The 27,571-nt window shown below is 32.7% G+C and overlaps 1 protein-coding gene and 3 non-coding genes across 4 annotated transcripts in view; 2 read left to right on the forward strand and 2 right to left on the reverse strand.

The window, feature by feature from the left end:
- LOC108775966 (uncharacterized) overlaps nucleotides 1-27,571 on the forward strand; it is a 98,454-nt gene that overhangs the window by 22,576 nt on the left and 48,307 nt on the right. The window lies entirely within an intron of this gene.
- TRNAV-AAC (transfer RNA valine (anticodon AAC)) lies at nucleotides 12,233-12,304 on the reverse strand. Its single transcript has one exon. It is a non-coding gene; the product is annotated as a tRNA-Val (tRNA).
- Nucleotides 12,751-12,823, reverse strand: TRNAV-AAC (transfer RNA valine (anticodon AAC)). The gene has a single exon. It is a non-coding gene; the product is annotated as a tRNA-Val (tRNA).
- TRNAV-AAC (transfer RNA valine (anticodon AAC)) lies at nucleotides 13,253-13,325 on the forward strand. Its single transcript has one exon. It is a non-coding gene; the product is annotated as a tRNA-Val (tRNA).

The raw sequence follows: 27,571 nt of genomic DNA on the forward strand, positions 1-27,571 counted from the left end.
ATCTTGCTCGAATTAATCAGCTGACTGATCTGACCGGCAAGTGAATTATGGTCCAGCTTGTGAATTCGTGCCGAGACCGAGGTCGTGACTGTTACAAAACTCGTGTGCCTTTTCCACGACGTAGAAAAAGCATCCGTCTGACCTTTTCTCGTCGACATTGATGGACGAGACGATGATTGGTATTCGAGGTTCGAACTGAGAAATAAAGTACCGTTCCTAAGTCCGTCTCTGACTACTATGTACTACTATGTACTACTGTCCCTTCCAAGCTTCAGCAATTTTATTTCGGAAAAATGTGTACCCGTAGAGATCATCAAAAAGTGTCAACGCAGAATAAAGATATACTGAATATAAAAATAAAAAATATATACAAGATTTCTCATTATATGATAATATACCAAAGAAAATTAAGAAATTAATGTGATAAAATTAATTTCTCTGAATGATGACAAATATATAACAAATAAATAATACTTATTTTTATAAATAAATATTTAAGAAATATTATAAATATTTAAAATATGTTATTTAAAAATTCTTTATTATCTTGACTCATGCATTCATTTATTTATAACGATATTATACATATATAACAATAATTCGAATACTTCTTTTACTTTCTTTTTTATAATTCCAAAAAGTAAAAAAGATTATTTAAAATCACATAAAATCCAAAAATACTTTAGTAATAAAATTATAATTTATATATATATAATAAAACTCCTTTATTATAACTTTACCGTAACTTATTCAGGAAGTAAATTTGATCATTGAATGAATTTGATTTAAATTTTAATCTCATTGATCGCGTGTAATTTAAACTTTCATTAAATAGCTAAAATCATGAAATGAATATTCTTCAGCACGACGTTCTTCCTTCGATTACATCCTTTCTCACTAACGACGGCAAAAAGAACGAGTCAACGGCGAAGAACGGAAGGGCGGAACGAAGCGAACGCGAAAGTTCGTAAAGCCGAGGAATTTCCGGGCGTGTCCCCGCGCGTACACTTTGCTCGCAACTGTGCTACTTTTCTACAGAATAAGGCAGGAAAGGTGATTCGCCGTCCGTCTAAAATCTCTGTCCTTTTTTCCAGACGAATAAACCGTTCGCACGTACGCCGAATCCGCGATGGGGGTAAAAAAAGAAGAAAAGAAGCGCGCGCTATGAAAAGAGAGCATTTCGGTTAAGGGGTCTTCTTTTCATGCGCACCGTTATTCAGAATGTAATATCGTCTCGTCCTTTTCGAAGACCCACCCTTCTTGCGTACCTTCGGCTGTCCGTGTGCACCTTTAATGCCCACGTTGCCACTTTTGCTACGTAATACGATAATGGCGCGTTAAGCGCGCTTAAACGAGACTCTGCTTTTCTCCTGATCTTCCGCCATTCCTTCCTATCACGCATAGTTTCCAGTTTGTGATAAAAGACTTTTAAAAGTGTTGACGTATCTCTTCGTCTATATCTCTTCGTCGAATATTCATTCGGCTTTCGAATTATTTTTCGTAGAATTTTTGTTAAACAATAATCGAACAAAAGACAATTTAAAATTAGTGTATATCTCCCATTATATGTACATAGTACAAAGAATAACTATAATTATAAAGTAATTTTAACTTTATGTATTTCTTGAGAAGAGTATAAAATTTTTTTTATCATTTTTACATTCTATACATGTACGTTTGTATTTGCGTTTAATAAAACTTATGTTTAAAAAAAAGCGAAAAAATTCTTTATGTTTAAACAAATAATTTTTTATTTGTTAATATTAGTTTTAAGATTTTGAATTAAGCAATTTAAGATTACACAGAACTTCATATTGCAAACTAATTGTATCAAATATCAAGCAATACCCAATACGGTACGACAACCCTTGTTACAATTCTCTTGTTACAAGGGAATTTTGAATTAAGATCCAAATTCGAGCACCCCCTTTCTGCTGGCATCCGTCGTGGTGGCTTTGTACCTGTCTTCAAGAGCTCTTAAGTACACCCAGAGGAGTGAAAAGTATTAATTCGAGCCATTGAATCTAAGAGCAAACATCAAAGGTGAGCCAGGGAAACTATATCAAGTTCATCCTCTCAAGCGATGTTTAAAAAGTGCGTGTGTGCGTGCGTGCGTGTGTGTGTATATGTGCTTCATCATGTTGAGAAAATTAGAGTAAAGGCTCTGGAATTTGCGTAAAATTATTATTAGCAAAGTTTCTAACATGATGTAATAATTATACAATCATAAAGTACGCTGACCATCACTAAAGTAAACTTTGTATATTTGTGTACTTACGATTAGTGGAATTATTTATATAGTTCCTATTTTCATAGCAGAAAATTTTGCATTTGTGCTTTTTTTCTAATAAAAAAAGAGCAATATTCGTTAAAATAACTTCTTAATAAGATCTTTAACAAATATAGCATTCGAGATATAAATTTTTTCACGTCAAAGATTGAAGACAGAGGCGAATGAAGCGAATCGACAAATAAAGTTCGACATTTCTAGTTTTATTGGAGGAAGCACACAGAACATTCAGAAATCGATTAAAAATTAAAAAATTTGATATAGCGGTAAAATTGAACGCAAAGTATCAAAGATCGAAGAGTATTATATGACCCGATTCTGTCAAGAAGTTGCCAGTTTATAACTGGACCATATTTGATTGATTTGTTCTCTCTATATTTTTCTTCCTCTTTTTCTGTCTCTCCGACGAAACACGTTTCCCGTTATATTCTGAACCATAAATTTTGCCGTTTATTATTCAGGGGTGAATCATCCTGCGGCACATATACTAAAAAACTTCGCGCTCGTCTTGCTAGAAGGGCGAATAATCAAAGGGAAATAAACCATTCGCTAGAAGCAAGATGATTTCTTTTCATGGAAAGATCGTAAACTGACGTCGTATCTGTTTCCAGCCTACTTTACCCAGACGGTGACGGTGGCACTGATTTTCACCGGTCTGGAAACTACGATAGCACAGAATTTTTTCTACTTCTGGATTCTTTCAGTCCTCTTTCTCTGCTCCGCTTTTATGGTTTTATAGTGGCCGAAGATAAATTTTACGTGACAACGATAAGCTTTTTTCTCACATTATTTGAGAAACTTGTTTTCTAAAGGGATTAAGTCCAGTGTTCTTTTTCAGTAGAAATATATGTTACGTTTTATTTCTACTTTTCATATCAAAACATTAAATACTAAAATAGCATGAATATAATAAAAAACAAAAAGTTAATTTAAACTCTTTTATAATAAAAATTTTATAACAAAAATGGGTCATCCATTCAGCTTTGAAATATATTTTTATGAGAATATATATACACATTTCCATGATATAATGTTATAATGCATGGTGTATCTACATATATGTAAATATGTATTTATTTATGTCTTTATCCTCTGTATTTGTAACAAACATTTAAAAAAAATATATTTTTACATTATAGTTTTTATATTATAATTAATCAGAGGATCTCTAATTGCGTTAATTTATACTGAATAATGATTTATACATACATAATGATGAGGAAAATTCAATAATGATATATTGCACTTTGTCTACTGGCAAATTCAGAGAGATTATTTGCTAAAAAAATGTTATGCAATACCTCTATTTCTAGCATGGAAATAAAAAGAATAACACCTCGAAAGATTCTCAATCTAGTAGCGTTTTCCTGCTGCTGTCAATTTTTTTAAAACTCAATACAGATATAAAAATTCACATATTAAAATTACGACTTCAGTATTTCAAAAAAAAATTCGAGATTAAAAAAGTAGAATACTAATTAAAAAATACTGTAAGATTAAATGTATAAAAAATAAGTTAAATTTAAATTTAAAAATTCAGAAATACATAGATCTAGTTATTCTTAATTAAAAATAACCAGTAAAACATCAACAATTATTCTATTTATGAATAATTGATTGTAGAATTGTATATCGTCATATTGATGCCTGAAGTACATTAAAATAGAAAATTAGAGAATGCTTGATAAAAAATAATCATTCGTTACTTCCTGCTTATCAATCAAACTGTTTAAAGAATATAATAAAGGTTTCTAGCACACAACACATACATATATTAATATTTATATTTTTAACAAACTATTTACACATGGAAGTTGTGTTTATAACGTGCTATTTTCTGAATGACTACATTTTGTCAGTTTATTTATTTTATTTGTTATTATTTTTATTGTTACAAACCAAAATTTGAAAAACAATAAAAATCTAAATGATTTTTTTATAAGCACTTTGCATTCAAAATAATTTACACATTTTTTGCAATTTTTACCGGTTAGTTACAAAGATTTAGAACAAATTAATATTTTATTTATTTACTGAATAACTAATTTTTGTATCGCAATGTAACTGTCATAAACCATCTTGAATATTTAAAGAATTTATATTAAAAAATTGGGATTTTTGTCATTATTTTATAATACAATTCCATACATTTCTATTAAAGCATAGAGAGATAAAAAATACTTTATTGAAATAACTTATAATTCAGATAGAGAATCATTACTAAGTGTTTTATCCTAAGGAGCAAAATCTATATAGATAATAGAGTATTATAGAAATGTTTATACGACTTTTTTTAAAACTTTGTGACTTTTCAAAAAGTGGAGAATCTATACGATTAATTTCTAACGTTATATTAATCACATTAAAACTTGTAATATACTACTGTTTTACAACAAATCATTAATAAATATAAAATAACGTCTTAATGGATTGTCTTAAGTACCACGTACAGACGTTAATACAACTTTCTTCAATAATTATCAAAATTATTATATTAAAATAATCAAAATTAAATATTTTTTTATTGTTATATTTTTTTATATCATGATATTCATTACTAAATTTGAGATGTCCCGAACATTTATACACGCAAGTACATATTTATGAAAACGCATGTGGTTTCGACGGAGTTTGAACCTAAAATCTATGGAAATCTAACACGTTAACACTTGAGCTATAATCGCACGCTTGTCTCGACAGTTTGGAAATCGACTGTTATTTGACTCCTTGGTATCGAGTATGTGACTTTTCCTCTTGTGCGGAAACATGAAAAGTGAAAATTTAATATATATATATTTTTTCACTTTTCACGTTTCACAACATTAACGACAATGCGATTAAAATTTTTACTTATTGTTAGCAATTTTTCGGTGCGATTTTATTTACCCAGATTTGACTCTATTAAAATTAATGAACATATACATATATACACACAAGGCAGATTAATATATGATAATTATAGCTTAACTTAACTTTATGAAGTTTTACATAACGTACACAAAGTTTTAATGTACGTTTTATAAATATACACATTATGTATTTCAACGCAACGTTTGTGTTTGCAGTTGTATGAATGTCCTAAAAACCTGACATCATGACTCAAAAGTCGAATTAAAATATACGGAATTACATAAACATTTTAAAAACAATGACATTTATTATCGTAAAACGATTATAATTCATAAACAATTGTAAAGATGGTTCAAAAACTTGTAATGAGTATTAAAAGATTGTTAACATATAATAAGTTGTGTATAGACGTTACAAAATCTTAAAAAAAATACTACATAATTGTTAGATTGAACGAACTCACCTGTGAAGTTCAATCCTGATTATGCCCGTGGTCTCGTCCGGATGGATATAACTATGTAGTCGTGCTCCTGCACGCACATTCGCAACAGCTTTCAAAGAATAGCGCCAAAAGGAAAAAGCGCTGCCTCGTGAGCGTCATGTACTAGCGCCCGTTAGCGCTCCCGCGCATCGGCAGCGCGTCGCCATGTCATTAGTTCCAAGCAGTTGAAGAAACAAATCGCTGTTTTAAGGGTGGGAGAAAAAGAAAGGGCGGGTGGTCCATCCGGACGAGACCACGGGCATAATCAGGATTGAACTTCACAGGTGAGTTCGTTCAATCTAACAATTATGCCCTATGTCTCGTCCGGATGGATATAACTATGTAGATGTTCAAAGAAGCGATTTGTTCGGAAACTAAAAGAAACTGTCCTTATTAAGCTGATTTATACTCAGCAAGAATGTATACTCAAACAAATATATTTGATTACCTTCTAGCGCAGTAGTAAAAAGAAAAAATTTTCAAGACAGAAGGACTGCATTAGTAAATTCTTCCAGGTTGATAATTGGTCTCTTGTAGGAATCAGTGAAAACTCGGGATTCTCCAAATCCAGCCCATTTGATTAAATTCGTAGCGACTCCTTTCTCGGCTGCTCGTGAAGTTGAAGCATTTCTGGGAGCCGAAAATCTAGCTACATCGACTCCGCATTCTTGAAGGCCTTGTTTGATCCAGCGGTTAATCGTTTGGGTTTAATGCCTTAAACGGTTTCGAGTCGGAAATAAAAAGAGAGACATGACGCTCACGAGGCAGCGCTTTTTCCTTTTGGCGCTATTCTTTGAAAGCTGTTGCGAATGTGCGTGCAGGAGCACGACTACATAGTTATATCCATCCGGACGAGACATAGGGCATAATTACTTTGTGTAGAGTCGTATAGACGTCATACAAATTTCTAATGAATATACATATATTGACTAAATGTTATGTGTTTATATAGACGTTTTAAAAACTACAAATAATTGTATAACCGACATTAACTTTTTAGTCATATAATTTTTTTTATATGTAAATGATATATAAACGTTTTACAAAGGTATAAACTTTCTCAAAACTTTGTACTCCTTGGGATATTACTTTTATAAATGCAATCTAAAATAAAAATTTATTCATGATTTTCTTTCTTATTTTGAAATATGTATAATACCTATACATATTTAAGTAAATCTGTTTCTGTCTGCTCTTTTCTCACTTGACAACGAGAACGAGGTCGACCAATACTTGACCCAGTATTTCAAAGCACCAGAGATATCCATAAATGGACCATGTACACAAAGAATTTTCTCCCGTGCACGTCTCCTACGTGCGAAGTTGTAACCTGTTTCCGCAAAAGCTTTTATCGGAATAGATTAAACATTAAACGGCTGAAAGGGCCACCTTTTACTCGTGACGATGGTGTTTGATATGATCTCACATTGCTCGTGTCGGTGAGAAAAAAATAATCCTTTCGCGTGGGCTTTCTTCGAGAGTTTGATATTCCGCGGATCATTCGTCTTCAACTCTTCTCGGCAAGACATTACCACTGCACCTGGAATATCTCGTGCGGTCCCTCGTTCTCTCACCGGCAGAATTTCAGGATAATCCTGTTCAGCCATCGCAATGCTGTGTCGCGGTCGTAGAAGAAAGTAAGAAAGTTGAAGAAAATGCTGTGACGAAACAAGGAAAAACACCGATACAGCGACATTTAACGGTAGCTCCAAATGAATATTTAAACTCAGAAAACCGAATACGCGTAAGATAAAGTTGTAACAAAATTAATTAGCTTTCTGTAAAAAATCTTCAAAAATTTTTACCAGAGAAAAATTACAATTTAACGTCTCTCTCGCGAATATAAAATAAAAAATTTTGAGATAATTTGGATAACAAAGATGAATATAAATTATACTTTAGGAGTAAAAAAAAATATAACAATCACGTATATACAAAAATACGTAATAATGTAATACAAAAATAATAATTAATATAACGATTCATTATATATATATATATATATATATGTATATACATATATATATAAAATATTAAATATTAAAATAAATAATTTCATTTTTATAACAATTTTTGACAAGCGCGCGATAATCGTTATCAAATTATATTATTCACAATGCCTAATTCAATTTAATCACGAATAATATCGAGAAATTATGAGTCACGTGGGATACGAAGGATTTGTCAGGTACGAACCTCAAGTCGTTCGTAACCTCGGTAAAGCTACGAGGAAAAATCTTGCCCGAGGAAAGTTAAAGTTTTGATCCTCGTCGACCCGATATCGCGGTACGTGCCGAACATCCTACGAGTCCTGACTAACTACTAACTCTACGCTTCTTCCCTGCGTTCTTGCTCTACCTAGCAAAATAGACCACAAGGTCGATGCCCGCTCGAATATTCTGGTTCAATAATGTATAATTTCAAGATAAGTTGTATTCTCTTTCCTTTTAGACAGTATTTATAATTATAAATAATTATTACTAAAAAAATAAAAATTATACTTTACTATATAAAAAGTATTCTATGATAAACAATATTTATCAAGATTATTGTTAGAGATCATTAATTTTTAATTGTACTTTACCATATCTTATTATTATTATTAATTTTACTTATTATATAAAGTTATCGATGATTTATTTTTTTAATTTACATACTTTATTATTATAAATTTATTAAAAAAAATAGATGATTAAACATTAAAAAAAAAAATGAAAATGCATTTTGACTATGTCAATTGGTGCATTTCATAATTAAGTTGTAAGTATACGTTGTTGTAAAAATAATATGGATAAATTATCCATTTGCGACATGACTAAACTAAAATGATGGTAAACTAACATTGTGCGAGCTGACAGTGTTCGCAATTTTGTTGATAGCGCAATTTGCCCCCGCACTGTGCCGTCTCGCTGCGTCCACACACTCATACACACGCACGCATATGGTAATCGTGTAATATCTCTCGAGATACCAGTTTACGCCACGCAAGAGCCAAATTGCAGCTGCAGCTGCTAGATCGACGCGACGTGAAATATCCACCACAACGAAAGCCGCCAGGCCAGGTCAGACGAGCATTCTATTCCAGGATTGTTTCGTCACATAATAATTATGCATTATTCCCTTACTTGTCTAAAATCCATCCCTTTGCATTATCGTTCTCTCGGAACTTATTGCAATTATCACCAGCAGATCAAGCACAGCTTTATACTAAAACACTAATACAAAATATCTCTCCATTTATAGCCGAATTTTTTAATAAATATTTTCAGGAGGCTTAATAAGAATTTCCTAAATTTACACCTCCTCTAAATATTATTCTTTTATTACAAAAATATCTGTCTGTTTTTTGCTAATATATAATATATTTAAAGTAACTCTGATATACTCTATCTATTGTAAACTTAATTCATAAAGTATTGTTTACTATGTTTAAGATAAATATATTATACCAATTAAAACTTTACATAGTTTACTACTATTAAAAAAATTTTTTTTAATATTTTTTATATTAAAAAAAATTTTTTTTAACCCTTGTTTTTTTGTATCTTATTGTGATGAGATATACAACTCACGAGAAATAGAAATAAGACATAAAATGACACAATAATTTATTAAATGTGTTTACGAAGTTTTATGAATGAATAAAAATAATAAATGTATAAATAAAATAATGGAAAATGCTAATCCTTTGCATATTTTTTGGAAATTATGAAGTACCTACATGTAATGCATTTATTGCATTTGATGCACTGAATCCAATCTGCGTAGTTTGTTTTGTTTGCATATTTTTAGTTAAAAAATTATTAACAATTGAAGTTTCGAGGATCGTCGATTCATGTCAGATAGATTCAAATCGCAATTACCAATTAAAAGTTAATTACTATACGCAAAATAATAATTGCGATTTGAACCTAAATGTTGAACATCTTCAAAACTATGATTTTTAACTAAAGGTGCAAATAAAAAAATTAGTCGTTAATTTTTTCAAAAGTTGGGGGACCAATTTTATACGGTATACATATAAATCTTCGCGCGGCATAAATAATGAAGTTACCCCATAAAATGCAAATCATAATAAATTTTTAAACAATATATTATATTTTATGTTTATTATAATATATATTTTGATGTTAATTTAATCTTGGATTTTTTCTCTTTATACTATGTGAGAATAAATCTTATTTATACAAAATATAAATAATATAAATAATATTGCAAAACGTACATTTTGTGTCTCACAATAAAATTTTAACATTTGGTTTCTACGTAATAAAATTTAAAGATTTTTATTTCTTCTGAAATATTAGTCTCCTGCCTTTTGTTTGATCGTTAAAAGCGCTCTGTAAATACGTTTGTAATACCGGATGTCGGGATGCATCGCCAACACGACACAAATTGCACGAGTGGCAGGCGCGCGTACGACAAAAGCGGAACGCAAACATCGCGGCATCGGCAAGCCGAAAGTTAGATAGGATTGAGTTCGCGAAACTACAACGACGGACAATAATGTCGGCTTTTACAACTTGTAATTAAATTACCTTGCACGCACGATCGCCGTTGCGCGATCGCGTGCAGTTACATCGTGTGCATCGACCGAGAGGACGACAAAAGAGAAAAACTATCACAAAATCCTTCGATTTTTCAAGAATTTCTTGATCTTGTAGAAGAAGGAAACGTGATTTGTGTGTGTATGTGTGTACGTATTGCACACAAGGAAATCGAATTATTTGAAAAGATAATAGGAAATTGCACATATGTCTTTATACACTTTCTTGCTTGTAAACGTATAAATTAAAGGAATAATATCGATAGTTTTGTAGAAGTAATTAAAGCTTTGCTAGCTTAAGATTTATGTATTGTATATTTAGGTAGAGTAGAGAATTATTTTATATATATATATATATATATGTAACTTTATACATATTATTTTATATATAAAAATTATTTTATATATAATTGTTTCTTTATCTCATTTTTTTACTGGAATATTCACGGGAATACATTAGTGGCCGGAGGCAAAACTTTATTGAAGTCGTGAGAAGCGAAAAAAAACAAAATCGGGATTTAAGGGCAGTAGGGTAGCGATGATATTCATAAAACTTGTACGTATCCAAGATCGGCGCGGAATAAAAAGAACCGTGGAGAAAGCTCGGATTGAGGAAGAGGAAACAAAAAACGACAATAAGGAGGGATATATCGGAAAGGTCTAGACCGCATTTTCCTATTCTGAGACAAAGTATTATAACTTGCAAGCTTAAGAACTCCACGAAAGCCGGAACGGCGCGGCGGCTTCCACTTTCGCGTCGTGAATCTGGCGTTTTTCTGGGTCAATCCTTTGGAGTCGGGGACTTTGTGATTGCGCTACGTACACGCGGAATACGCATATGTATTCACCACAAGACTTTCGCGTAAAATACTTTATTGCGTTCATAATGCAAGTGAAGTTTGTAAATTTTATCAAAATATTACTAATTTATATCATTAAATCATATCTTATATTGAAACACTCCGTTTTTTTAAATTCTCCAATAAAAATACGATTTTTAAATTGCTTTTTAAGAATTATTTTATCTAATTGGTTAATTGCCCAATTTTTTCTCATTTTGCGACAATTTCTTTGAAAATTTGATAATAAACGATTATGAAAAGCGAGTGATAGAGAGAGAGAGAGAGAGAGAGAGAGAGAGAGAGAGAGGCAAAGAAAGTTAAAAATTATAATTCTTCATGCAACTTTTCAACTATAATATTTTTAATATCAAGAAAGAGAAAGTCTCTGAGGTGTGCTTTAAGAAATGAGAGAATTAAATCCGGTTGAACCAGTTTTTCGAAGCGAAAGGAATGCCTGAACTGTGCTGCGTTGCGTAGATTTACTAATGGCGTCGATAGTTTACATCGCCCGAATTAAACTTTCACGAGCACGGCCCGCTGACTCTCCCGCATACTCGATTCGCGGGTTAACACGATCGTTACACGAGTGTCATGCATAATGCATGTACTTTCGTGCACTCTAATCGGCAGTTTACCGTTAATCGACTGCTATTGTTTCTGTTGAGACACGGCTTTGCCCCTCACGCTATTGTTGGATAATTTCATCTCCTCAAGTGCTCTCTCGAGAGTAATACGCACACTCAGACGGAATATCGCATTGTCTTTGATGATTATTGATTACCGTGAGTGTCAAAATGGATACAATAATCTAAACTCCTCAGAATTATCATAAAGTAACTTCCATGCTTCATCAACATAATTATTTTTTACTAGATATAGTGGAAATCATCTTAACAAAATTTATCTATCTACAGAAAATTTAGATTTTAATTAAAATTTTTTAATAACACGGTATATATGTAAATCAATTCCGTGAAAACAAATCAATATGCATTTTTTCGTTAAGACAAAAATTATTTTTACCTATTTTAAATACTTTATTGCATTAAATACTCTGACTTAGGGATATGCTTTCGGTCATTATAATTTTGTTGGTTATGTTTAGACGATTTTATCAACATACTGATTACATGATTGCGAGTTAGTATTCTCTTTTTTCACAAATATAATATACACGTCAAAAATATAATGTCATATTTTTATAAAGCTAAAGGCAAAAAATATGTTTCTACCCGAGATCGAACCGGGACCTCCCGCGTGTTAAGCGGACGTGATAACCACTACACCACGGAAACGCTCTATATATTACAACCTATATATTATGTGAACGCTATCGATTATGCTAATTATAGTCGCAGATGTAATTAGTAAATTATGTATCGGTCCACGTGCACCATGCTGCACAGAGCATTATAAATTATGTCTCCTCTATGCAGCTATTTCACAAATCCCTCATTTTACATAATGTTCAGCAATTAAGACAGTGACTGCAACAGGGGATACAGAACTTTGGCAGAAAGCCAGTTTGGAGAAAAATGTACTCGGGACTTCCACCTTAATTTGCAAAATGGTAATAATGGCAGCTGCTACTTTATTAACTCTTAATGAGGGTAAACAAATACTATGCATGTTAAAATAAAAATCTTTAAAAAACGATTCTATTTTATTGTATCTAACAGCTGGCTCTGATATTGTTACTTAATTTTATTTTTTTAAAATTAATTTCTGATGGAAAAAAAGATGTTTCCGCCCGGGATCGAACCGGGGACCTTCCGCGTGTTAGGCGGATGTGATAACCACTACACCACGGAAACTTGTTAGGAAAACAGTCTTTCAATTTCAGTGGTGTTCAACAATATAGATTTTTGCTCTAAATTATCACAAATCTACATCATAATATTTACTTACTTAAATATTTGTAGTTTAAAGTATGTATAAATAGTTTATAGAACAATTAAAACTTTAATCATTCTAAACTATTCGTTATTTTGTATTAAAACTATGGTTAAATTTGACATTATATAATTGTAAATTTAATGACTTTTTTACTATAAAATAATGATATATTGAGTAAAAGCAATGACAAATTAAATTAAGTTAAATTTGATATAGATTTACAGTGTAAACTATAAATATTTGAGAGTAATGTTTAAGTAAATATTGTGATGTAAATTTGTGACAATTTAAAGTAGAAACCTATATTGCCGAACACTACTGAAACTGAATGACATTCTTCGGAACAAGTTTCCGTGGTGTAGTGGTTATCACATCCGCCTAACACGCGGAAGGTCCCCGGTTCGATCCCGGGCGGAAACATTTTTTTTATATCAGAAATTAATTTGATCAAGTACCGAACAATATCAAAGCCAATTAAATAATAAAAAAAATACAAAATAATAGAATTATTTTGAAATTACATTATGGATTAAAATTTCGATCTGGTTATGATTGTGGTTCAAAACCCAACTCAATAACTGTTATAATAAAAGAACCAAAAGTTAGATTTAGTCTCGCACCGTTATGCGGACCAAAATTTTTCGGCCCGAGTCCTTGAATTTGTAATACATATTTATTAAAAAATTTTTGTAAAAAAACATGTAATTGCTAAACGTATGTTATATATTTCATAACATATAATCTCATGATATATTTATATTCTTTTTTAAACTAAAAATATAAAGATATTTAGACATTTATTTTTTATTCATCAACTTTAATATGTATACTTTTGCTCTGATAAAAATTTTTATCACTTGACCAAAAATGTTTGCTGCGACATTAGTTATCACAGCATTGCATAACATGCTGTGATAACTAATGTGAAAAAAGATACGTCTTTTTTAATTGCTTAAATTTCAATTTGTTATTACAAGAAATGTTATCTTGTAAAAATATTATTACGTTAATTTAATCTCAATATAAGTCATTTTACAACAAAAAATATTATTCTTCGTGATTAAACAAGATGTTACGAGAAGTATACTATAGAAACTTATAATTGAAATCTTTTTATTGTGTTTTAATATAGTAATCAGAATCTCTCTCTTTCCTACTTTCATCTTGAATATTACATTACCGAGTGATTTTATTCTTAAAAACAAAACAATAATATTTTTAAAGTTATTTTTTACTTAATTTGTTAAACTTGCGATGTTATTGTTATAATTACTTATTAAGATTATAGTTGTTAATAACGCAGATATATTAAAGTCCAGTTAAAGAAAACTTTTATCGTCAAATATTTTTATCGAATAATTAATCAAGGGGAAAGTAGTTTTTTCTTTCACATGGAGAAGCTGATTTTCCAAACAAGGATTATAATCATCGAAAGAACTTGCATAACCTTTCTCTTATCGAATGTCACGTATCCGAGTGCCCTTTAGTAAACCTTTCGTTACTGAAAGCACGCGTGAGAGGAAACACGCGTCCCTCGAGAACTGAGCTTTAAATATTCACGATTTAATCTAAACTTCCATCTTATCGGGGCAATCCTGCTGTCGTGGATTGGCTGTCGCCGCGGCGGACGAGTTCTCCCGCGAGCATGCGAGTTCCGCCTCGAGAGTGCAGTGACGATGACGTCCTGCAAATAACGCGAATGAGGAACGCAATTCAACCCGTAACCTTCGTAGAGAAAGAGGTCGAATTAAATTATGTCGTAGTATTATCTTGCCGTAATATTTTATGACGTAATATTAACCGCAGCATGATATCAAGTTTTTTTTACATCGGAACCATTATCTGCAACGTCTTACTATTGACCGGAAATCTGAAAGATATCATTCATCCATTTATTTAACATGTGTATAAGTTATTTTGGACGTATTTGTAATTATCGCAGTATATGCATCTGTAAACACCACATTGAAAAAAAATTTTGGTGATAACTATAAAATGTTTAATGAAATAATGCCAATTAAGTGTTTGATTAATATAATTAAACATATAATTTTACCTTTACAAATATTTAGAAAGTACTACTATTAACGTAATGTTTGAGATAATATTTACTAAATATTTGTAAAGATAAAATTATATGTTTAGTTATATTAACCAAATATTTAATTAGCATTATTTCACTAAACATTTGATGTTTATTTATTATACGAAACTCTTTTTTCAGTGTGAAAGTTAATGAGTTGCGATATAATATAATAAAATAAATAGATTGAACTTTTATTTGAAAACCAAAAAGAGTCAAAGGCGTCCAATTTTTGTAATGTGTGTGTGTGTGTGTGTGTGCACTGTAAAAAATAAAATGTTAATTTTAACTCAAAGACGTTGAGTAGATTTTCTAAGCAAAAATGTCAAAATTAACATTTTTGTGTTAATTTTAACATTTTTGCATGTTTCAGAAAATCCACTCGACGTCTCTTTGAGTTAAAATTAACATTTTATTTTTTACAGTGTGTGTTAAAGCCTAAACTTGCAAATCATAATGTAATAATATAAATAAAAAATTATGTAAGTTTATTTGATAAATATTGTATATTAATGCAATATTTGTTTAGAGCAATTACGTGAAGAACTTTCTCTTCGAATTAGTTTTTTCGTGATGACGATAAAGAAGACGGGTCGTTTATCCGGCTATAAAACAGATCCGTATTAGGAAACTGTAGAAAAGCCGTCGGTGAGCAGTTGAGGGGAAAATTGTACAATATCATCATCAAGAAAGGAAATGGGGGAAATTTACGGTTTCCTCTGGCAAAAGAGAAATGCCCTAACATTGATTATTATTTTCGAAAGAAAACCGAGGCTAAGAAATTTCGGAAAATGATAATATATAGGCGATATAGGAAGAAAACAGAGTAATAAGTGACAAAGCAATTTATTATCTGGAAAAAAATTAGTTGCCCCTTCGTTCACGCGCAAGCCGACTCAAAAAGCTCTCGTCACGTTACTTACAATTCTCGTGTAATATTAATGAGCTTCATCTATTTTTTACCTGTCATAGTAAAAGCACATCATTGTAAATGCATTATGTAAGTAAAATAATGTTCACAATTTATTTTGCTGTACTCGCATTATTTTTCAAAAATGCAAATTTTAATATCGAAAAATCACTTATTATTTTCGCAACGTAGATTAGTACATACCTATAGATTATTTAATGTTATAATGTTAAAAATGAGATGTAATATTTTAGGGGAAACATTTTAATATATTTTTAACATAGATTTGAGGTAATATATTTCATATATATACGCAACTTTGAACAGCAATAACTCAACATCACCAAAAAACATTGTTATTATCGTCAATATAAGTTTTCTTGCAATATTGGCACATCCTATATGCTATTATAATCGATCTGCTGTCGCAGCACGAAGAGTTCAGAGAAAATTCGCTGACGCATCTTATAAATGAAGGGTTCTGAGCAACAACACGTCAAGCCACGCGTGGCAAATTTTACAAATGATGCGTTCGCGAAGGCCACTGTAAATCGAAGATTAACGAGATTTAATAATAATTCTCGTTTGTTGAAAGAGTGACAAAGGTTTTTATGCAAACTTATGCTGTATACTTATACATACGTGCTATAATCAGGAATATATTGTCAGAAAAAATTATAAAGCTACGTCACGAACAATTATATTGCGTCTTTTTATTTGCATTCCACTATACTATATTTAGATGTCGGTAATTCGAAAGAACGCGGTCATCGAGCTGCTTAATTGAAATAGCGGCATTGTAGGGCGAAAGATTGATCGAGGAAAAGTGGCGAGACAATTACGAAGGTCGTACTAGATTGATGATATTTCAACGTCGAAGTGCAAAGCAGCAAAATGTGCGAAGAACGCACAAGAAGTGGAAACGGAGCATGAGAAGATTGTATTGTCGTCCGCCAATATTCCGCTAATCGAACGCAAACGATTTCATTAATATTCAATAGGCTAAGGCATCTCGCTAACGTATATTGATAAAATATTTCGCAGCATATCACTTTTATGTTAGGCGATCAGAAAAAAACTTTCAATCTACTTTTTATATAATATCTATTAATGGAAAGTCCATTAGAGTGCGCATACATTTACGTAAGCGGATACATTTACATAGCAGTGAAATAATAACAGCTGGACTTTTACATCCGCCGGATATATCTCAGATGTATGCCCGTACGTAATATAAAATATATTTGGAAGATAATTAATAACATCGCGAATGTTTTTATATCATTTTGCAGTTTTTTATGATGACCGAACGAGCATATTAATGAGTTCTTTGACGTAAAATGAAAATGTATCTTCATATTGCACATTTCTTTCGCGTAACATGCATGCGATCAACTTTATCGTTCGATGTAAACGGAATTTAATCAAAATGCCATTATAATCGACATCTTTTCCTCGTTCTCGCACGAATTCTCATCGTTTGAAAAGCAACGTTAGAATGGTTGGCTGTTTTTCAGGCGGACTCTTTCCTTTCGAAGAAAACCGTTCCTTCGTGAAAAGCTTCTCCACTTGATATCGATTACCAACGGCGTTTGCTCTCTTGCACCTTTTTTCACTGTCGTTTCTTTCCCTACCGGCTGTACTGTTTAACTTATGCCCTCACCTTCAATCGCCCTGTATACGAAGACCCTACAGTCTTACGAATAACGAAAAATCGCGATCGAACGAACTGCATCCATTTTATTCATGGTAAACCATGGCAAATTTCTCTTTTCCTCTTCGCGAATCGATAATTAATTAAACAGGCATGATGAAACTCTTATACAGTCGAGCGATTTGAAAGTTGGAAACTTTTGCGTTCTCGACATCTACGAATTTTATTATAATCTCTCATCCATCTTATTATAATTTCTCATATGCATCGATCAAAATAAAATGATGAAAGAGTTAGAGAGAGAGAGAGTACATCAAAATCTTAAATAAAAAAGTAAAACATTAGAGAAATGTATGATAAATATATAATAATAATAATATTAATATTAATTTTTATGAATACTAGCAACTTATGAATTATCTAATAGTAAATTTTTAATTAGATTAATATATTTTAATCAATTAAAATCTAATTAACTTAGTATTTTCTACCTTCCTGTATTTTTAATTAAATCAGTTTATCATATATTCTTTTCTTCTCTAAATCCTTAATGAAATTAACTTAAATATTTATAATTTAGATATTTAAGATTTATTCGCAATGTTTAATGAAGATTTAATATTATTGATTAATTTATATATCCTGTACGAATATCGAACACTGATTGATGCCAACGAGTAAAAAGAAGCTATATAGGTTGCCAGGAAACGAAAGTGGGGCGGCAGGCAAAAAAGAGGAAGACAGGGAGAAAGGGGGAGGGGGAGAGAGAGAGAGAGAGAGAGAGAGAGAGAGATTGCAGTCGCGCTCGGCTGCATACGTCAGATGCATGTACATCGATTGCCGTCAATCGATCCGTCGTGCACGGAGGCGAGGATCTCACAGCGGGATTTCTACACCACCGACTGGCTGCACATCCCTCAGGAAATGCACCAGCTTGAACTCCAGTCGACCGAGACGAAGCCACGCAGATGCATCCGCGAAATGACGCCGCGCAATTAACGATTCGTTACACTCTATAACTGCAAGTTTTTGCATGGCTTTGTGAATCTAGTCCTTAAACTTCTAGCTCTTTCGGATTATCGTGTGCTCTCTGCTAGTTTTATAATAATCACTTAATATTAATAGAAATGAATGGGAGACATGTCTACACACACAATTTATAAAAATAAAAAGATATATAAAAAAATGATTACAAAACAATTCAGAGTCCCTCTAAAGCAATAGCTGATTGAAGCCGATAATTATAAAAAAAATTAATTCTCCTTTGCTTTTTTTTCACAACAATTTTTATTTTCTTATTCTTAAATTCGTATTTTCGCTAGGTTATTTATCCGTTCAGCGTATCGAAAGGTATGATCGAAAGCTAAGCACACGGAATCGCAAATTGTTTGCTATCTACCAGCAGATTCTCCTCGAGGCGCGTATCCACACCGCGGTCGATGAAACGCGAGCGAAAGGAATACCCAGGACATGTATCCGAGTCAGTCTTCGGAGCCAGCGGTAGTGCATCAGAGCGGACATGGGCAAGCCCGATAGACGCCGGGCTGTTTGCACGAACACGCTATTTGCTCCGCGATCTCGTTTCCCGATGCCATTGCACGGCGGGACCACCGTCTACAGGAAGCTTCAAAGGGAGCACGTCGAATCCCGGACTCCGTTAACATCTCCGCTGCGCAAATATGAATCTCGGAGTCTATCAGGTTTGCCCAAGTTTCGCGAAGGTATGCAGCAACTAACCGGCTTGCATCGAGTACATGTTATTGAACACGCACCGAGTTACGAATCGGAAAGTTCGAGATACGAATGGACAGATCTGGAAGACACGAAGGGATTATTCTCTAAAGTAAATTAATAATTTACATTAGAACGACAATACGTCCGTTTAATAACAGCTTATTTTTATCTCACTGCTGTGTCTTACTTATTTTATCGTTACTTTGGAACAGCATATGCGTTATTTTTTAAAAATGCATTATTTAAAAAATTATTAATTGACTTCTACTTATTCCTCTCTTATACTTTGCTTTTAATATTCGCAAAGAAAAAAACTTCAAAGTTGTTAAAGGATAGCTCTTGAAGCTAAAATCTGATGTTAAAATCTAAAGCGTAGCTACCGGCAGGTTAAAAGGTGCTTTAAATTAATTTTCTCAATAACCGTAAAAAGGTGATGCGGAATTGTTTGAAGGGTCAGATAAAATTAATCGGCCGAGTTATAGGATAATTACGAAACACGTCTGACGTAAACGAAATTAAGACAGGTATAACGCCGGCGATTTGCCACGTACACAATTTAATAGATAGGTATCTTCATTTTAAACGTTCTAGCATCCGACGCAAATAAAGAGAGAAAGTTTATAGGATAGTGCTGCATGTGTGTTTTAGAGAGGAAAATGCTCGAATTGGCTCTGGGAAAACAACGCGCAACGTATTGTGTTCTCTCGCTACTGACATCATGTTGCACAAGGAGAATACTCATGCGCGCAACATGCTGTTGCACACCGAGTGCATAATTCATCGTGATACGTTGCATTAATTCATCCGTCATATGATACATTCGTGATGCAAACATCGAACCACTGTTTCCGAAAAATAGCACTTTTCGCCAGTGTTAATATTGTTAAAATATTGTGAAAAATTATCAAGTAATTATTTTATGATAGAAAATATGTTAAAGAAGATATATATTTGCCGACAATAAATAACACATTGCAAAGGTTACAAAAACATTTAAAGGCATATTCATGAGAAACAAGATAAACCTTTTTCATTTTTTATATTCTTTCAAAGAACGAAATATTATAATATAATTAATTATTGACGTATTTCACATAAAAATAAAAATCTGAAAGAATCAGCTCTAAAAAGGGGTTTTTTTCTAAAAATATTCCCCTTTTTTAAAGTTTATTTTTTCAAATTTTTATTTTCATTTGAAATACGCCGATGGTTATTTATTACACACTGCACATTCTCGTATCTTGCATATTTTACTTAATTAGCGATTTGACGTTGTCGAGATTTTATCATTATTTAATTCGCAGCCAATCCACAGAGTCTGACAACTATTCTACAAACCAAATGCGGTACAATAATGAGAAAATAAAACACGGTCTTTTTGTCGGAGCGCAGCTAACGGCCATTTGCGATTACCAGAGCATAACGAGAACATTTACATTTTACTTACGGTCAGCATGGAGAAAGGAAGTAAAAACGTAACAAAACGAGAGAGAGCCTTCGTTACAAGTATAGTAACCGGACCAATGATGGTATTAACGAACGCTTCATTACAATGATCAAAGCTTCGACTTTAATGAAGGTTGACGATCGTATCGATCACACTCGCAGAATTTTTTCCAAAAATTGTATTTAAATCTCGTTGGGGCAATATATGTATGTTACCGATTCTTTTAAAATATCATCTTTATTCGAATACGATCTCGTTCTGTATTAAAGTAGATTGCCTGTTATTTCGAAATTTACTCCGATCGAGGTCTCCGAAGGTATAAGATATTTCAGATTTCACTGTTGAGCAAACATTCAACATGATCGATGCGACTGTTATAGCTTCTAATACTCACGCTCATTAATTTTCGTGTAGACGCTTCGGATACACTCTGTGTAATCAAGATAATGAATTATCGTGGAAAATTTGTTCCCCATTCCAACAATCTATCACCGTACTTTAAGAGTGGAAAGTTCGGGATGGTCTGGCGGATCGGTTTATACTACTTTGTCTGCGAGTGACTGAGCGTAACTACTTGCTTCTCGGACAAGCGTACACACACATGCATGCACAGCACACGGAAGCGGAAGTACGTGGTCGCACGACGAGTAAAAGTTTCAGGACTCGCTGTTTTCCGTTTCTACGTCACACGGTCCAGGTGGAATTCCGGACCCGGGTAAATAAATGAATACTACCGCCGTTCATCTTCGTCTTTCGAAGACGAACGGGCTCCTGTTCTTTTTCCTTGCGAACGAACTATTTCTGATTTCTTTTAGGACTTTCTCAAAATGTTTATACACATATTATCGTATCGTGAAGTGTAGATTTATTACCAACACTCTCTCTGACAAACACGATAAATGCGTATAAAAAGTAAGTACATAATTAAAGAACATTTAATAATATCACTGCGTCTTTTGAAACACTTTTTTCACGTAAGATTAATACAATATGAAATTTTTAATGAAATATTTTGCTGCTTGTCAAAACTAGTTTCCTCGGATCAATATTCTGACGCCTATATCTGGAAAGTGCTTGTCGTGAATACCAAATTTACGCCGCGCCATAAAGCTAAATTCTGCACTTGATATATAATAGCTTGATATCAAGAGCACGCACACACACACACACACATATATTCAGTCGACGAAAAAGGGAAGAGTTAGCACAGAAATTTATGCTAAAAAGATTGCATTGGAATATAAAACGTCTAGTGCTCTTTCTGATTCAAAAGGGTTAAGAAGTAGAAAGGAAGATAGAGGTACTTTCTTCTTTCTAGTTTCTAGTTTTCTAGAAGAGTAGAAAGAAAGAAGGCAGAAGATCTAGGCGAAGTGACCCAGTCGAGAGTAATTAAGAAAGTTGCCGGCGCACGAATGATCGTCCGTTATTAAACTCACGGTGTTCCTCAAATCGAAATTTATATCTAGGCCATCGTTCGGACGCGCGCCCGAAGGAAGGCGAATTTATCATCGGAATTACGCGGGAAATTTTAATTAACTCATTCTGTGTTCCAGTTTCCTCTGTTCCTGTAGATTCCTCTCGAATTCACAAAAGTAGGAATCGCTTTTAACAAAGAGTTTGAGAAACGGCCATATCTTATAGAAATAAAACAACAAAGTTTCTCTTTTGATGATTTTACTTTTTAATGAACAAAATATTAACCAAAAGTTTAAACTAAAAATACATAGACACACATATGCACAAGCACACACAATACACATATAAAACTTGAAACATAAAATTAAATTAATATATTCATGATTAACTGTTATATAAGTAATGAGATATAAGTAATATATAACTTTATTTCCATAAAAAGCAGACCAATTCAATAATTTATAAAATCTACTTTACACGCGATTTTATATTCAAAAGAGTTCACGAATTATGAATCAACTTTTGTTACGAATTTTTTTATTTTGTCGTAAACTAAGCAAACCTCCACATGAATATTATTTTTATTATCTGTCCGCGCTTTCAAAATTTAATTTCAATCTTTCGACCACTGCTTCAAAAAGAAAAGCGGTTATGACTATGGAACATGCGACTTTTCACGATCAATTCCGAAACTTCCAATGAAAACCTCGTAGATGAGACTCTCACGAGATAAGCGAGTTATCGGCTCTCGTGTTAACCGAGTTAAGAATGTCCTTCCTCCGAGCGTTACGCAGCCGTAATCGCGCCAACGAATTCTGGCACTAACCCGTTAATGAAGGATCATCCACGGCGCGAATACTGCTCGACGAGAATCGAAATTCGTGAACGTCGCGCTTTCTCTCGAATCCGCTTTCCTCTCTATTTATTTATCTCTTTATCTCTTTATTTCTCTTCTTTCTCCTTCTCCCTCTTTCTCCCTATTCCTTTCTCTCTCTCTTTCTCGTAGGACGTCATTTTAGGATTAAAGCCGCTCGAGCATCAACAAGAGATAATAATCGGGCGAGAAACTCCCTTGCAATTTAAATTCGGCTGCTGCGAATTTGTGTATTGCATGAAACATTCAAATTATGGTAGATCACAAAAGAACAATTCTAGCTTCTACATCACATTTCTGCATCTTTTCCTTTTTTAAATCTTTTCGCGTCGAATTGTTAGAAAAAGTATAGCGTAAAACTTTTCCGAAACATATCTTTAAAAAAACATCGTTGTTACGCTGTCATATAAACTATGTTGTATATACTCCAAATATACTATATGAAAAGAATTAAATACTTTTTAATTTCACCTCTTTAAAGATATAAATTCAAAGATACATATTTATATATTATACAATATCTACTTAAATTTTTGAAATAATATTTACACTTTACATATTTTTGGAATCTCTGATATAACAATGTCTACTATTGGAATTTTACTCTAATTGTAAGTTCATTATATATGTATTTGTGTGTGTAATAATTTTTCCATTGAGACTATTTTTGTTTGAGTTATCTCTCATATTTCTACTTGTCATAGATTATATACAAATACGTTTACACGTCATTAACTCCTGTACATATGTATAATATATACTTATATATGTACATCAAATAAATGATAAAATGAGAAATATATATATATATATATATATGTATATCTCATTTTATCATTTATTTGGTATGTTGGATTTACCATTTGACATCTATCGCTTTTAAAATACAAGATTTATCACCTTTGCCGTCTTTACGCTTATCAATACGTTTCATTTAACGAATAATAATTATGCGACGAATAATGGCATAAATGTCAGGATCACCTGCGAGTGCAATATCGTCGTATTTTTCGTTATTAGCGTCCGAAACACGTTATCGCGCATATATTTCCAAACATACAGCGTGAGCTAGTTGCAACGCGCCGATGTTATATTTTATTTTATATCCCTTTTTTTTTTTTTAAATTTCCACGTAGCCCATCTATATGGATGCCAGACGCAGACCCGCCGGTATAATTCCCGACACGCGCCGAGCATTCGTTGTCATTTATCTCTGACACCATGCACAATACGTGTAATCCTCTTTACGCTTCCACCCTATTCCCTTTAATGCCGCGGCTATTTGACATAAGCTGATATATCTCTCCTTACAAGTCCCTGGGAAAATATTACTTATGCAACGGCCTGGCAGTGCTATAATAAAAATGTATTCCTCGAAACACGAGATGTGCTATCCTACTTCGAGTGCACTTTATCTTGCATTATGACGATTGTTTTATTTTCATTTCATTATTTTAAATATAATAATTGTGATTTTATGGTCACGTAATACTGGTTTATATATGTTAAATCGACGATAGTTCTCAACGCGCGTGTAATTCACAAAATATAAAAAATTCGACCACTCTCATAAAATTCAAGATATTAAAATTGTATTGTATAATATAATAAATGATATATTACATTTTATTATATGATATTATAATACGCATTATAATTATTATTCTAATTATAATATTATATGTATATACATAATAATATATGTATATAAATAAATGTATAGATTATATACACGTAATAATTGCTCGTATATACATATATACGCTTTTGCAGGAAGAAATTGTTACTTTTTATTTCCTATCTCTTTTAGAAAAAAAATTAAAAGGTAGTAACAGGAATTGATTAAACGAGTTTCTCAACTCATCGGGGAAAAAATATACATTATAACATTCTGTTTCCTTCTTTCAAGCAATTCATTCGAATAGATTGGTAAGTGCAAATGCGACTTAATGACGAGAAGTCCGGTGGTTTACGTCTTCATTCACTAGCGAACCACTTCCTGCGCCTTAATATCCCTCGTGGGTCGTTACTTCAGAATTAAGTGGCCGGTGTTTCCTGTCGCGGAATTCGTCGACTCACCCCCAGAAAGGAGGCGCGAGCAGAGTCGGGCTTATACGCCGGCAGTTGCACGAGTGCAAAGTTTGTTATTGACACGGTAAAAGCGGGCCGCGCCGGGCATTATGCAGATCAGGAAATTCGTATTCCGCATACGGGGGTATGAGAAGTGTGGAGACTAGGCGAAAGGCCGGTATAAGGGGCGAGAGGGACAGGGGTTAGTTGTTACGGCGACCACCCTTGCTCGGTGGCTCTGGCCTTGCGCATTTAGCCACGGAGCTGTGTATACTGCGTGTACGAAGTGACCTACTACAACCACACCTTTCATATCTACTCGTAGAAAGGACTAAAGGAGTTAGGAGGGTAACGTTCTCAAACACACTTGAAAGTTATATCTATAGAAAGAGTCCCTGTCTTAAGCCGAATTGACGTTCTGCATCTCTCAATTATAGTACTTCATGGGCAAACTGTTCAAAGAGAATAATAGTACAAGTAGATAAGGAAGCTCCCAATCAAACGAGCCCTAAGAAGCAAAGTAGATAACATAGAAGCACAAACGCGATGACACATTTTCTAAGAAATCTTTAATAAGAGATAGCAATTTAATATTAGAATACTTAGAAATGTGTGTGCGTGCGCGCGTGTGTGTGTATTTTCTACTAATAATTCAGATAACAAGTAATTTAAACAAATGTAGAAATATTTTTCATACTTTCATGGCATTTTCAATGAAATATGGAAACAATTGATATAAAAACAGTATTAATTAAACATAGGAATTCTATGATATTAAATTACATTCAGTGTATAAAACAAAAGCGTTTAAAATTGTGAGAAAAGCGCGCGCGAGTTTTCCTGTATTAATTCTATAAAAATTATTAATTTCAATATTTTTAATCGTATTGCATAAATGTACGAACAATACGAACCATAGTATATTTACTAACATTTATCGCAATCCGCGGAAAAGCTGTATAAATAAAATTTTCTTCATGAAAACGTAAACTTTATTTATAGAAAGATTGACATTAGTGTGAGAGGTATGCTTGCTAAACTCTCCAAAAACCAATAATGGCTGAAATCGTTATTATTTCAACCATAAAAACACGGATTCGCTTACTGCGGCCTTCCTCCTGCTTCTCTAGATGATTCCAAAGAATACAAGGTCCGTAAATAACAAATAGTCTCGATCAACTTGAAACAACGTAATCTATTTTCAGATCTTACATACAAAACTAAACTCGCTTTTGCTAAGCTTCGACTTTCGTACAACGACGTCTCACACACCTCTGATCTGCTCAGCTCTCGCTCGCTTTTCTCTCCGCTCTCGCTCGCTTTCTCTCCGCTTCTTCTCATTGGCTCGCCCTAATATAACTGACTGTAGCCAATGAGATGTCCTCACATCATATCTTACATTAGTTAACTGAAAATTCACATTTTATTAGAAAATAATCAAAGTCAATTTTGAAAATATTTTTGAATATGAAAGCGTGATAGGAAATAATGTTTATTCGCAACGAAAACATTATTATGACAAAATTAAGATGTAAAAAAAACTACAAGTGAATAAAAATCTATGGGTAAAAAAGCGTGGGTTTATAAGAAAACATCTTTGTTAGTTGTCTAACATTTGCAAAACGAATGATCTTTGTAAAGTTTATTACAGTCTTACAAACTTTACGCAATGCGTGCATACGATGTAATTATGCTGTTTCATGCATATTTATCAAAATAAAGATTTCCATGGAAATTATAAAATTGAAAAAAAGCCTTTTTATTTTGTATAAATATATTACCATCCACATAATGATAATAATTATAAAATAACGTAATTATAGTTCTTTAAGAACGATAATTAAGGACGACCAAGATATTATTGTACAACATGAAAGTATTGCTCATTAAAATATTAATATTTATAATATAAATAAATTTTATTATTTCAAATAACTAAAAATGAATAATATATAATTATTTGTTAAGAAAATCGAAGAAAAATTTTTACGAGATTCTTCTATCACGAATCTATTTTGGAACTTTCTCAATTCGTGAATTGATAACACGTATGGTTGCATAAAACGAGACTTCTCGTAGACTGACCGCTCGTATATGCATATGCAGAGGTAGAGGCAACACGAGTAATTCACAGCGCAACCCGCATTGCCGCACTATCACGCCTACGTATGTACGTATAAACCAGCTCACCGTGGATACAATGATGCGCTCATGGCACCGTTATTTCCTCGTTACGCGTTGCTCTGTTCGCGATTCTTGTTTTTCCAGGCAGCAGTACGAGCGCGCCTTGAATTCCGGACGGTCGGCTCGGCAAACATTTTCGGAGGAATTTTGGAATTTTACAAAATGAAGTCAAAAATGCCTGTACACTTTGGTGGTCTTTGGATTTTTGTAATAACTTTTCGCCAAATTAATCGAAATTAAAAAACTTATCTTTCCATTAAACACTTTACTTTGCAAAATAATTAGTAAAAAAAA

The sequence above is a fragment of the Cyphomyrmex costatus genome, unplaced genomic scaffold (genome assembly GCF_001594065.2).
Source record: "Cyphomyrmex costatus isolate MS0001 unplaced genomic scaffold, Ccosl1.0 scaffold330, whole genome shotgun sequence".
NCBI lineage: Eukaryota > Metazoa > Arthropoda > Insecta > Hymenoptera > Formicidae > Cyphomyrmex > Cyphomyrmex costatus.